At 48.5% G+C, this 13,087-nt stretch overlaps 1 protein-coding gene across 4 annotated transcripts in view; it reads right to left on the bottom strand.

The window, feature by feature from the left end:
• The window catches only part of LOC126248028 (cytokine receptor-like), a 475,141-nt gene that overhangs the window by 190,307 nt on the left and 271,747 nt on the right, over positions 1-13,087 (bottom strand). The window lies entirely within an intron of this gene.

Here is a 13,087-nt window from a genome sequence, read left to right as displayed (position 1 = left end):
AGCCAATCAATTCCTCTGCCAGTAAATTTGCAATAGTCCAACGCAATGTTCTATAAATTCATCAAGAAAGAGAAACACCTATTCAGTGTGATGTGATCTGTCCCCATCGTCCATAAACCACGTAACGTTTACCAGTGACCGTTTCTCGTATGAAAAATGTGCCTATAATGCATCTCCCACATACCATAACCCAAACAGAAACTGCGGGAGAATGTAGTCGTTTCGTTTCGTTCCTTTCACACACTTCGGGATTTTACGAACCCCAAAATAGCCAAGTTTTTTAATTCAAGGTGTGGAGGTGTGGAGGTGTGTACCAGATGCAGCCAACTTCAAATCCTTCATTATTAATCATTGTGAGAATCTAGTCTGCAACGTCAGCCACGTGTAGCACAGCTTGTACAGGTGTGGTCTGGTGACTGGATTGTAAGTGGAAACATGTATAGGCTCTGTCTAAGTATTTTCTGTGGCTTCAAACCAGTCTCCGTTGTAATCTTCTCGACGGATTTCCTTGGATTTTTCTGAATAATTCACGAAACCGTGACATTTTCAGGAGTAACTACAATTTACTGGGGGCCAACAATCCCCGCTAGATCATCAGTCACGCCGGCTGTGCGTTGGAATTTAGCGAAAAGCTAGCGAATGGTTTCCGCATCGGGTCCTTTTTGGAACATTAAATCATTTTGAAAACCATGCCTTGTTGCCGTAGGACTGTGTTCTAACCTGTGGTATTCCAGTGGCAGAAAAACACATTATAAACGAAATACACGATTTCAATCACTTTCTTCGGTACGCTAACCTCCTCTCACGCTTCAACGGTGGAACTCTTCACTCTGGGAATTTATAGGCACTAGGTACTGCGAGTACAGCGCCATCTGTTAGCAGCTTTTCGAACTATTTCGAAACTTATACGTAACTTCTGTATAAAATACTTACAACTTTCACAATAAACATACCTGATGAAATGAAATGAATAAATTTCTGACTCGGCTGCAATTAGGCTTTGAAATAATTTCAGTGGCGAGTAACGAAAATTTTTGCCGGCCCAGCACTCCATGCGGCATTTCCCGCTTCTCATGAATAATCGCCTTGATCGCTTCGATTGGTTCCATCCTCACCCGCCCGCATCCACCAGCATCTTCACCAGCACCGCCTCCTTCCCGTTACCCAGTGTGGCTTTCGTCCGTCCTTCTCTTCCGATGACCTTCTCATTCACCTCACTCATCTCCTTTCCGAACGGCTTAATTCCCGTCGCTCCGCTATCTTCCTCTCCGTGGACCTCGAACGTGCCTATGCCGCGTATGGCATTCCGGTCTCCTTTTCAAGCTCCAAACCTTCGCCCTTTCTATTAACTACGTCCATCTCATCGGCCCCTTTCTCTCCCAACGTCCTTCCTACGTCTCCATCCATAACACGGATTCCTACACCTTTTTTCCCTCCGCCAGTGTGCCCCAAGGCTCCGTCCTCTACCCTCCTTTTGTATACGGCGGACATGGCGCCGCCATCACCCCCCATCCACTTCTCCAGTTTGCCGATGACACCGCCTTCCTTGCCCTTGCCCCCATCCTGCAGCGCTCCCAACACCTTCTCCAATCCCATCTTCACCGGTTCACCGCTTGGTGCAACCAGTGGTTGCTTAAGGTCAATCCTTCCAAAACCCAGGCGATCATTGTAGGCAAAACCACCCCTTCCTTCCGCCACCTAGATTTCTATATCACCATCTATAGCCGTCCTATCGCCCTCACCCCCACCCTTAAGTACCTTGGCGTCACCCTAGACCGTCGCCTCTCCTGGACCCCCCCATCTCCGGACAATCCAAGCCAAGGCACGTTCCCGACTCCGTCTCCTCAACCTCCTTTCTGGCCGTACGTGGGGTCTGGACCCCTCCACCATCCTCCACACCTATAAATCCCTCATTTGCCCTTTCCTCTGTTACGCCCAACCTGCCTGGATCTCCGCCCCCCCCCCCCTACCTTTTACAAATCCCTTCAGATCCTTGAACGCCATGCTCCCTGCCTCGCCTATCGCATCCGTCTCCCCTCCCCCACGCGGATCCTGTACGACCTAATTCCGTTCCCCTACCTCCTCCTTTTCCTCGATCGGATACGGATCCTCTACACCTCCATAAACTCGATCCTCCTCACCCACTCGTCTCACCCATCCTCTCCCCCCCCCCCCCCCGCTGCTGCGCCAGTATGCCCATGTCCCACCTGCTCTCCATCTCTCCACCATCCTTACCCTCTCCCAAGGTGGCTTCAGCCAGCTCCCCCTCCCTGATGATGCCCTCCTCCCCTCCATCTACCCCTGCTACCAACTTTGATCCTCCCCTCCCACTTCCTGTGGTTTTTTTTCCTTTGGGCGCCCTCCCTCCCTTCTCTCTCCTTTTCCCTCCATCCCCCCTTCCTCCACCCCTCTTCCCCCAAGCTTCCCCTACCCCCTCCTCCGTTCCTTCCTCCCTCCATCTCCCCTGCCCTTGGCATCTCTGCTCTGCCCTATCCCTCCCCCACCCCCTCACTCCTCTCTTGGCAGGTCCCTGGACTCGTACACGCTTAGTGGACTTTCGCACGCCGGAGATCATCGCCTCATGTTTCTGTGTGTGACGTCGTTCATGCTCAAGTGTTCCAGTGTTATTCGTTTGTGCTCCAACGTTCGCGTGTGCCAATTATCGTCTCTGTGTGTGTCCACATACCTGAACAATTCATCTTGGACTCTACGCCCGCTGGCCAGGGTGGCCGAACGGTTCTAGGCGCTACAGTCTGGAACCGCGCAACTGCTCCGGTCGCCGGTTCGACTCCGGCCTCGGGCATGGATGTGTGTGATGTCCTTAGGTTAGTTAGGTTTAATTAGTTCTAAGTTCTAGGCGACTGATGACCTCAGAAGTTAAGTCGCATAGTGCTCAGAGCCATTTGAACCATTTTGAACCAACTCTACGCCCGTGAACGGCTCCGTGTGTTTTAATAGTGGATGTCTCCGTCTATCTATCCACCCTGTTTATTCTATGATTGTCTTCATTTGTATCTTTCGTTTTCTGTGGCCGAAGAGAGGCGTACTATGGTGTTGATGGCCTACTTGTAACAGGTATAAAAATAACAATAAAGAAAAGAAAAAAAAATTGGTGCAACCAGTGGTTGCTTAACGTCAATCCTTCCAAAACCCAGGCGATCATCGTAGGCAAAACGACCACTTCCTTCCGCCTCCTCGATTTCTATATCACCATCTATGGCCGTCCTATCGCCCTCACCCCCACCCTTAAGTACCTTGGCGTCACCCTCGACCGTCGCCTCTCCTGGACCCCCCACCTCTGGACAATCCAAGCCAAGGTATGCTCCCGACTCCATCTCCTCATGCTCCTTTCCGGCCGTACATGGGGTCTGGACCCCTCCACAATCCTCCATACCTATAAATCCATTATTCGCCCTATCCTTCGCTACACCCACCCTGCCTGGATCTCCCCTCCCTCTAGCTTTTACAAACCCCTTCAGATCCTAGAACGCCATGCTCTTCGCCTCGCCTATCGCATCTGTCTCCCCTCCCCCACGCGGATCCTGTACGACCTTATTCCGTTCCCCCACCTCCTCCTATTCCTCGAATGGATACGGATCCTCTACATCTCCCGTAAACTCGATCCCCCTCACCCACTCGACTCTCCCATCCTGTCCGCTGCCGCACCTGTATTTCCACGTCCCACCTACTCTCCATCCCTCCACTCGCCATACCCTCTCCCAAGGTGGCTTCCGCCAGCTCCCCCTCCCTGATAATGCCCTCCTCCCCTCCATCTACCCCTCCTACCAACTTTGATCCTCCCTCCCTCTTCCTGTGTTTGTTCCTATGGGCACCCTCTCTCCCTTCTCTCCCCTTCGCTCCCTCCTCCCTTTCTCCCCACTCCTCCCCCGGACTTCCCTTCCCCTACCCCCATACCTCCATTCCTCCTCCCATCTCCTCTTCCATTGGCATCTTTGCTCTCCCCTCTCCCTCCCCCACCCCCTCACTCCCCTCTTGGCAGGTCCCCGGACTCGCACACGTTACGTGGACATTCGCGTGCCGGAGATCATCGCCATCAGATCTCGTGTGTGTGCCATCGTGTTTGTGTTTAGTGTTCTTCGCCGTCACGCTCCTACGTTCACCTGTGCCGTCGGAGTCGTCAATGATTGTGCGCCGTGCCGACAGTTTTTAGTGTTTTTTTCGTCGAATGTGAATGGCTTCGTATTTTTTTGTTTTCTGTGTCTACTGTTTTTTGCTCGCCACTTTGTTCAGTCTTTTATGTGTCTTCTATATATTTTTTCACTGTCAAACGTGTGGCTGAAGAGCGGCGTAGGATGCTGCTGCCAGCCCACCTTTTTGTAATGGTGTTCAAATAATAATAAAGAAAAAAAAATTCGATTGCTTTGCCGCTTGGTGCAACCAGTGGTTGCTTAAAGTCAATCCTTCCAAAACCCAGGCGATCATTGTAGGCAAAACCACCACTTACTTCCGCCTCCTCGATTTCTATATCACCATCTATGGCCGTCTCTATTGCCCTCACCCCCACCCTTAAGTACCTTGGCGTCACCCTCGACCGTCGCCTCTCCTGGACCTCGGACCTCCGGACAATCCAAGCCAGGTACACTCCCAACTCCGTCTCCTCAAGCTCCTTTCTGGTCGTACACGGGGTCTGGACCCCTCCACCATCCTCCATACCTATAAATCCCTTATTCGCCCTATCCTTTGCTACGCCCACCCTGCCTGGATCTCCGCTCCCCCTTCCTTTTACAAATCCCTTCAGATCCTAGAATGCCATGCTCTTCGCCTCGCCTATCGCATCCATCTCCCCTCCCCCACGCATATCCTGTACGACCTTATTCCGTTCCCCCACCTCCTCCTTTTCCGCGAACAGATACGGATCCTCTACACCTCCCGTAAAATCGATCCCCCTCACCCGCTGGTCTCTTCCATCCTCTCCCGCCCCCGTCCGCTGCCGCGCCATTATTCCCATGTCCCACCTGCTCTCCACCTCTCCACCATCCTTACCCTCTCCCAAGGTGGCTTCGGCCAGCTCCCCCTCCCTTATGATGCCCTCCTCCCCTCCATCTACCCCTCCTATCAACTTTGATCCTCCAATCCCACTTCCTGTGTCCTTTCCTTAGGGCACCCACTCTCCCTTCTCTCTCCTTCCCTCCATCCTCCCTTCCTGCCCCCGTCCTCCCCCGGGATTTCTCTTGGCAGGTCCCCAGACTCGCACATGCTAAGTGGACATTCGCGCACCGGAGATCATCGCCATCAGTTTAGTGTCTGTGCCGTCGTGATTGTGATTTAGTGTTTTTCGCCGCCACGCTCCTCGTTCACTTGTACCGTCTCTTTCGTCAGTGTTTGTGTGGAGTGCCGACAGTGTTTTCGAGTGTTTTCATCGAGTGTGAACGGCTTCTTGTTTTTTATTTATTGTATCTCCTGTTTTTTTAACCTCCGATTTGTTACTTTTCTGTCTTCTTTTTCTCAATTATTGTCGCTCTTGTGGCTGAAGAGCGGAGTAGATGTTCACCGCTGCCAGCCCGCCTTTGTATAAGGTCCACAAATAACAATAAAGGGAAAAAAATTCGATCGTACGGACACGATTGCCATCCGCCCCCAATTACCACCTTGTCGCGGACTACTGACGTAGCGCCCCCTGTCTATCGTACTCATTGCTCGCCGCTATTCACCGGAGTCCCGCAAGAGTTCAGGAGAGTGAGTGCATTTGCACTGAAGAGATCTTATGGCTGAATAAAACGTTCTCGGTTTTCAAGCAACGTCAGTTCGAACAAAATCCTCGCGCTTTCGAAAGAAAGCAAAGACAGATGCGCGACGCGAGAGCGGCAGTTTCAAACGTGGCGCCTGCCACTGGCGCCACCTGACGTCACCGGTTCTGCCACGGGCAATAGCTCCGCTAGCTACCCAGATCGACTTAACGCGTGCGTACGCGCCACGTTGGGTCTATCTGATTAGCTGCTGATGATGTCATCGTGCCTATATCAGCGAGAAACTGTAGCAGCCCCGGCAGTCAGTGAACTGACGACGATGGCGGAGATGGTCATCGAAAGCTCGAGGATTATATTCGATTTGACGCGGATTGAAAACCGAGAACGTTTTATTCATGTATGCCGTCGCGAAAGACTCCGAGGACAGAGCTTATGGCTGTTAAGCCGTATATCCTTTTATATATGTGTCGCGTCTGTTCTTTTGGACATGTCCGTAAAGAACAGACACCAAGATATATAAATAAACATATCGTTAGTTGCAGTCGTCTATCAATCTTATTTTTCAGGGATTCCTTCGCTGTACACCCTGAATTAAGCTTGCTATGGATTACGATCATAAACAAAGACGGACGTGCACGTTTGTGGAAATGTCTTCCAAAGTTCACTTTACCCTTTGTGGCGATTTCTCAGGTCACTGTTCATCTATGAGAGCAGAAGCTATTTGGCGATATGAGTTTATATACTGTCTAAAAGACGATAGGTCGTCTGCAAAATAGGTTTCGTTGTTGTATACTGGCAGCACTTCGGTGCCGCAATGCACTAGGCAAAAGTTATTGACTTGGTTGGAACGTGCACACGAGTCGTAACAAGTGTTTATAACCATCGACGAAACCAAACCGTTAGACCCATGTCAGATACAAGTAGTGACTTGATTTTCGTATACGTGAAACAACACAGGAAAGGTTGCCATCGTCACATGTTTAAAATTTAGAGGCACGAGACGATGACTGAACCAATGGATTGTGGGTGTGCGCGAGTCTTCATTTCAGACGATGAGAATGTTCAAGATGTAAAGTGAAGACGCGACCATCAAGACTGAGGAATCAATGCAAAGGGTTGTATAGCGATTTCAGAGAAAAAAAAATTGGGGATGATGACATTCGCAATTTGTTTTCCCGTAATTCCATTAACAATTATGCGTGAAATTTTGTTTTCATTTGAGCTGAACCTCTATGGAGTACATACTTGTATTGACAATAAAAATCATTTTCCGTGTTTAGGTCTGATTCTTCTACTGGCCTTGATATTCTGCCACTATTTCATGAATCTCTCGGTGAAGATCTACACACGTCCTCTCCCCCTTCTGGGTTCTATTTGCAGTCTAAATCCCTCGCAATTTTGCACAATCGTTCTGAATTTATCTTTGTTCCAGACTGTACCTTACGGGATACCGACTTCTTACAGATCGTTTGTGTATTCTTGAAAACATCTCCATTTTTTTCTTTGGATTACATAGTTTCGGATGATCTTAGTCAGCTAACCGTCAGCCATTGTCTCTAAGTGTCCACAGAATATCAGTCTTCCCTCTCTAATTGAGGACGTTATTGGTGGAAATACTAAATGCCTTCTTGTTGTAAAAGTCTTCCGTCAGATAGAGACACAGTCAAATTTTAAAAGCCTGTAAATGATATCTTTTAACATTCCTTCAGAACCACTTCAGCAAAGTACCCGAATTTTTTGAAAAATTCGAAAGTGCTCATGCACTTTCGTCCATCATTGAAGTTTGCCAAATATTTCCTTTGTTGAAGGAAACCTGCAGATTTACTCTCTAAGCTACTTCCTTCAGGTGATGATGAAGTTCGGTTTGCTGTCAACTGCGCAGTCAGCGCCCGTACAAAGTCCCAATTTTTTCACAGTCCAATCTAGCCACTATCACGAACGATGAGGATGATGATGAAACGATGACAACAACACAAACACCCAGTCCCCGGGCAGAGAAAATCCCAACCCGACCGGGAATCGAACCCAGGACCCCGTAATCCAGAGGTAACAACGCTAGCCACTTAGACCACGAGCTGCGGAGTTCATTCAGTCGAATGAGCTTTTAAATTACTGACTCAGTGTCATCAGCAGAGGCTGGACGATCGACAAATCCTTCTTTGAGTTTGGGATCCAGTCTCAGATAATCATATTCTTCTTGCTGACTTTTTTTTTCACTTTTGTCGGCAGACTCGGTCTAAAAAAACTGAAGAGAAATGGAGAACGTTCATCTAATTGTCTTACTCCTCCTCTGCCCGAAAAGGCTTCGTAAGCTCCATCGGTACTGACCAATCGCCATGTCATCCTCAGCCGGTAGGCGTCTCTGGATGCGGATATAAAGGGGCATGTAGTCAGAAGACCGCTCTCCAGGCCGCTAGTTCTCAATCACGTAGCTCCTCATTTGGCGGACTGAGTACTAACAGCGCTCGGCACAACCTGACGGTCACCCATCCAAGTGTTAGCCAAGCCTGACAGCGCTTAATTTCGGTGATCCGACGGGAACCGGTGTTACCACTGCGGCAGGGCCGTTGGCGTAATTGTCTTACACCAGTCTTGATTTCGAATGGTTCTGAGGTCTCAGTCATGAATTTTACTTTGGATAAAGAGTTTACGAGAATCTGTTATTTCATGTTCCCATGTAAATCATCCACTCAGCCTCTTCCAGAATATTAACTAACGATGTCTACTCTACTGGCTTTTCACAGGCAGCACATTCCTGTGATACAAAAATGACTCCCATGTTTCAGAAGTGTATGAACAATGGAGGAAATTAAATAGAAAAGTAGTGGATGATGTGTACTTCCATACAGAATGTAAATGATTGTTATTAATATATATGTGCGTCGCTTACGTCGCATCGGAGCTTACTGTCCGCAGGAACTTTGTCACGACAGTGCCACCTCATGAGCTCGCGTCTTTGAAAGCTGTACTAGCGTTCTCTTAAACACTACTATCTTGACTGACTCCTATTTATGTGTTACATTTATCCAAGATGTTAATCTATCTCTATCACAGTACTAATTGTATGGGGTTTCCTTTCTTTTATTTTTTAATATTAAGAGATGATATATTCCCAGAGAACCACTAAATAATTATTTGATAAACATAGCTGACAGTTTGTTACATTGCTATCTCAAAATCGAATTAATTATAACAGCTGTGTCATCTGCAGACAATACTAAATACACTCCTGGAAATGGAAAAAAGAACACATTGACACCGGCGTGTCAGACCCACCATACTTGCTCCGGACACTGCGAGAGGGCTGTACAAGCAATGATCACACGCACGGCACAGCGGACACACCAGGAACCGCGGTGTTGGCCGTCGAATGGCGCTAGCTGCGCAGCATTGTGCACCGCCGCCATCAGTGTCAGCCAGTTTGCCGTGGCATACGGAGCTCCATCGCAGTCTTTAACACTGGTAGCATGCCGCGACAGCGTGGACGTGAACCGTATGTGCAGTTGACGGACTTTGAGCGAGGGCGTATAGTGGGCATGCGGGAGGCCGAGTGGACGTACCGCCGAATTGCTCAACACGTGGGGCGTGAGGTCTCCACAGTACATCGATGTTGTCGCCAGTGGTCGGCGGAAGGTGCACGTGCCCGTCGACCTGGGACCGGACCGCAGCGACGCACGGATGCACGCCAAGACCGTAGGATCCTACGCAGTGCCGAATGGGACCGCACCGCCACTTCCCAGCAAATTAGGGACACTGTTGCTCCTGGGGTATCGGCGAGGACCATTCGCAACCGTCTCCATGAAGCTGGGCTACGGTCCCGCACACCGTTAGGCCGTCTTCCGCTCACGCCCCAACATCGTGCAGCCCGCCTCCAGTGGTGTCGCGACAGGCGTGAATGGAGGGACGAATGGAGACGTGTCGTCTTCAGCGATGAGAGTCGCTTCTGCCTTGGTGCCAATGATGGTCGTATGCGTGTTTGGCGCCGTGCAGGTGAGCGCCACAATCAGGACTGCATACGACCGAGGCACACAGGGCCAACACCCGACATCATGGTGTGGGGAGCGATCTCCTACACTGGCCGTACACCACTGGTGATCGTCGAGGGGACACTGAATAGTGCACGGTACATCCAAACCGTCATCGAACCCATCGTTCTACCATTCCTAGACCAGCAAGGGAACGTGCTGTTCCAACAGGACAATGCACGTCCGCATGTATCCCGTGGCACCCATCGTGCTCTAGAAGGTGTAAGTCAACTACCCTGGCCAGCAAGATCTCCGGATCTGTCCCCCATTGAGCATGTTTGGGACTGGATGAAGCGTCGTCTCACGCGGTCTGCACGTCCAGCACGAACGCTGGTCCAACTGAGGCGCCAGGTGGAAATGGCATGGCAAGCCGTTCCACAGGACTACATCCAGCATCTCTACGATCGTCTCCATGGGAGAATAGCAGCCTGCATTGCTGCGAAAGGTGGGTATACACTGTACTAGTGCCGACATTGTGCATGCTCTGTTGCCTGTGTCTATGTGCCTGTGGTTCTGTCAGTGTGATCATGTGATGTATGTGACCCCAGGAATGTGTCAGTAAAGTTTCACCTTCCTGGGACAATGAATTCACGGTGTTCTTATTTCAATTTCCAGGAGTGTATGCTGGATTAATTTTGAGTTGAAGGTCATTCGCATTTATAATGAACAAAATTGAAACCTGCGTAAATTCACTGGTGATTCTTCCTCATTCACTAAAATTTTATCTTCTTCCTTCACTGTTGAAATTACACAGGTTGCTTTTTTTCTGTTAAGATGATTTATACAAGTTGTTTGTAACACAGTTAGTTCTATGAAGTTTGAGAGTATTGTTGTACATAGAAAAGTGAGACCCGAAGTCACAATGATACTCCAGACTTTTACACCACTTGTGAATAGTCAGAAATTAACGTTTTTCTAGTCCAAATGAATTAGCACTCGTTGTTACGGAAATCTTCGTAGAGAGATTATTCCACGCCAAAATCACACCAACATGATCTGGCTTCTTCTGAAAACTGATTGGGATTCGATAGGGCATTCGCTATGGCTCGATACAAAAGGCTCAGTCCAGTGTGCGCTGCATTTGCCAAGTCATTCCGTTTATTGGAAGTAGAGATCAATGCGCAAAGACCGCGCGACTGCCACGGTCGCAGGTTCGAATCCTGCCTCGGGCATGGATGTGTGTGATGTCCTTAGGTTAGTTAGGTTTAGGTAGTTCTAAGTTCTAGGGGACTGATGACCACAGATGTTAAGTCCCATAGTGCTCAGAACCATTTGAACCATTTTTTGAATGCGCAAAGTCCTCTGTATTGCTCTCTCTTGTTGCCTCCAGAGTGAGGTGACAAACAAAAGTGATTTGCTAGCGATATGCACATGTACAGATGACGGTAGTATCGCGTACACAAGGTAAAACGGGGCAGTGAATTAGCGGAGCTGTCATTTGTAATCAGGAGATTTATGTGAGTAGGTTTCCGACGTGATTGTGGCCGCACGACGGGAATTAACATTCTCTGAACGCAGAATGGTGGTTGTTACTATACGCAGCGAACGTTCCATTTCGGAAATCGTTAAGAAATTCAATATTCCGAGATCCACAGTGTCAAGAGTGTGTCAAGAATATCAATTTCAGACATTATATCTCACCACGGACAGCAAAGTGGCCGACGGCCTTCACTAAACGACTGAGAGCAGTGCCACATATGTATAGTTGTCAGTGATAACGGATGAGCAACATTACATGAAATAGCCGCATTAATAATTTGGGACGTACGACGACCTTATGCGTTACGATAGTGCGATGAAATTTGGCGTTAATGGCCTGTTGCTACAGACGACCTTTGCTAACAACACGACATTGCCTGCAGCACCTCTCCTGGGCTTGCGACCATATCGGTTGGGCCCTAGACAGGGGTCTCCCATACATTTTAGCCGGTGGGCCACACTGGCTCTTCCATTAAGCCACAAGGGCCGTCGCCTTTGTATAGTCTACGTTTTCTTGAGGCCCGTTACCCTAGTACTGCTCGGAACTCCTTTGTAGAAATCAGAAGTATACGTGACACTAAACGCTTCTGCCAATCTTTACGAACTGATACTAAGTGATACTGCACTAGTCACTACACAGTGAACTGCTTGTTGTTTGACCCTGAGATGTGTGTTTAATTTCATGTCATATGCATTGCTACAAATATGAAGGTCGTTGTAACGCGCTTTGCGGAGCCTTGTTACTTCCGTGAGCCATTAACATCACAGCAAGAGACTAGAACGTTGCACGAGCTGCATGTCGTATCAGCACTGCAAGGTATCTTCCCACCGCTACGTTCCTCGCTACGCGACGGCAATGATGGTTACCTCTTCGTTCCCTGCGGCTCAAGAAAAGTTGGAGAGACAATAGTTCAGCATACCAACATACTACAGCGTTGTCCGCCCCCGGTAGCTGAATGGACAGCGTGACGGATTGTCAATCCTCTGGGCCCGGGTTCGATTCCCGGTTGGGTCGGGGATTTTCTCCGCCCAGGGACGGGGTGCTGTGCTGTCCTCATCATCATCCTCATTGACTGCAGATCGCCGAAGTGGCGTCAAATTGAAAGACCGGCACCCGGCGAACGGTCTGCCCGACGGGGGCCCTAGCCATACGATTAAATAAATAAACTACAGCGTTGAATTACAAGTGTCGAGGTCATTTAATTGCCAACGTGACCGCCGATGCGCCTGCTGCGCTTTATGTCGTGTTAGGACTACTTCCAACAATGCTGTAGTGACGTCTTCCGAGGAAAAAAAAGTTAAGTGCGGTAGTACAGCACCAATTTGAGGGTAGTGGCAACGTGTAAGATCTGAAAAGCAAAATATAGTGGGACTAGTGTTTTTTGTATTTTATTTAATTAAAACTGCGTTAAAGATAAATCTAGTGCAAATTCTTTACGTACGACCCTTGCTCTTAATATTAGTAAGTGGCATCATTTTGATTTGCATTTATATCCCTTTTGTGTGGATTTGTGTAAATATGAAAAACAAACGGAGAATAATAAATGCAGAAATTTTAAAGAGCAATGGTGACATCAATATTCCGTGATTGAATCAAGTAATAAGACAATGTGTACATTTTCACGAAACAACATCAGTTCTAAAAGAAAGCAATATAAAACATCATAATCAGGCTTAACATTCTTAGAGCTATTCCAAATTTACCAGAAGCCAACGGTCAGAAATATATGAGTCTTTCAAACGCGGTTGGAAATCGCAGCAAATGATGTTTAAGAAAGTAAATGCTAAAAGTAGCAACTCGTGTTAGTTTTCGCGTGGCGCAGTTCATAGCAAAACATGAAAAACCATTTACTGACGGCGAAGTAATAATTGCAT

Source organism: Schistocerca nitens, chromosome 3 (genome assembly GCF_023898315.1).
Source record: "Schistocerca nitens isolate TAMUIC-IGC-003100 chromosome 3, iqSchNite1.1, whole genome shotgun sequence".
NCBI classification, from domain to species: Eukaryota; Metazoa; Arthropoda; class Insecta; order Orthoptera; family Acrididae; genus Schistocerca; species Schistocerca nitens.
Note: the sequence above shows the minus strand (reverse complement) of the source record. Positions and strands in the feature narration are given on the sequence as shown.